The sequence below is a fragment of the Aphis gossypii genome, chromosome X (genome assembly GCF_020184175.1).
Source record: "Aphis gossypii isolate Hap1 chromosome X, ASM2018417v2, whole genome shotgun sequence".
NCBI classification, from domain to species: domain Eukaryota; kingdom Metazoa; phylum Arthropoda; class Insecta; order Hemiptera; family Aphididae; genus Aphis; species Aphis gossypii.
This window is the reverse complement of record NC_065533.1, coordinates 60,669,684-60,671,674: the sequence shown is the minus strand read 5'-3', so window position 1 is coordinate 60,671,674 and position 1,991 is coordinate 60,669,684.

Here is a 1,991-nt window from a genome sequence, read left to right as displayed (position 1 = left end):
TATATATTAATATTTATATACATTTATATATTTGAATAATATATTGGTACACATAAAATTTCTTCAACATTTGAACGTAAAATACTAATAAACATAACTGCGAATATTTATTTTCGACATTATTAACTGCTGTTACGATAACTTATGAGAAAACTTTAATTATATTTTCAAGCATTTTGATATTAAAAAAAAAAGTTTAAAATAGGAAATCTAAAATGTATAGAAAAAAGCCATAATACATACACAATTTTAGTATGTATAAGTCATTTATATGCATGTTGTGAACATTTCAATTCCTTGAGGTAATTTCTTTGTGAAATAAGTACCTAAACATACAAAAAAAAAGAAATTAGATTTTGTCGAAAACCATTGTTGCGTGCAAATAGTAATCCAATTTTCCTGGTGGTTTATTTATTTTAAAAAGTTATCAAAAGTTTTACTTTTTTACTGATCCTGAACGTGACATCTGAGTATCTGACACACACAAACCACTTACATATGTGAAACCAATATAGGTACATTCGTACATTCATCAGACAATTGAGAATCTAAAATTTCGTGATCGATTTTTTTTTTTCATCGCGACACTATTGAATTAATAATTTAAAAAAAGAACACCTATTGCCTTTGTCCCAGTAAATCGCTATAAATGAATATTTTATTGAAAAAAGAATAAGAAAAATCATAAAAATCAATTTTAAGAAACTCTGTTTTCTAGATAATCTACGCTTAACATAAGTTTGTCATCTCTGCTATGGTATGTAATCAGTAATCACCATCCGGGAAATACCATTAGTATAAAATTATTAGATATTAGTGTAGGTACCTATAAGACTATTAAATAAAGGGTATCATCGGTGTTTCAATCAAGATGACAGTTGTTTGGTGGCGCCAGTGACGGACTATGCCAGCGGGATATGTGGATTTTTTTTTTAGTGGGCGCGGCTGGTATTGGGACAGCTGGCTGTTTTTATAAATAATAATTAAAGGCATTTCTATTTATGGCTACAGAAAAAAAATATATTGAATTATATTGATGCTGTAGACATTAAATGGCATTGTTAAAAATAAAAGTGCTTATTCGATAAAACTCTATAAAAAAAAACTGTGTACATTTTTTTTTTTTAATTTTGTATTTATATCTTATATTTTATTTTGGCGATGCACGATTGCGTACGAAAATGATTGCGAAATTGCAATTTACTAAACCTATTTATTTTGTTTAGTAATATTAATTCATTATTGATTTATGGACGAGATGTTCTATAAAATTTCAAAAATAAGCATGAGTTTTATAGCCTAAGAAAATCATTATTTATATCCAGGTAAGTTTCGAGTTTTTTTTTTCATAATTCGCCATTGCGTTATTGCCTTGTTGGACTAGTGGTCTAGTGATCGCGTTGAAGATGAAGAGTGATTTACCTACTATACAATAATATTCAATCTATACACGATGCAGCGTATTGAAAGTTATAAGCAATTTTAGTTTTGTTCAGACTTTCAGAGCCATTTCATGTTTCTATTTTAGGGTATTATTTTTTCGGTCGAATCGATAAATCGTATTTATTTTTTTTTTCAGTCGAAACTTTTATATATATTGTATGTACAAGATACCACATATTATATTGCTATTCAATATATAAGCAGAGCGGCGTCGCGCAGGCGTCTACTGTCTTGCGGACGAAACGTCCGTCAAAAGCGCATCGAGCGTATCGCGTCTAAAGGTTAGGTAAACGTCTAAACATGCCGTAGAAGTTTTCTGGCGCTGTGCAGCTCAAAAAGAAACGGTGGTGTGAGAGGAAAGGCCATAGCCCACTGGGAAAGGTATAGATTTAGGGGTGGCAGCGAGTGGGTCGTATATATGGTGTAGTCGTGTACATCTGCAGCAGTGTAGATGTATGTTTTGTACAGGGTGAACTTTTTATCGTGAATCTAGAAATTCTGTATACTCGTGTACATATTATAATTTATAGCGCGAGGTGAATATAATA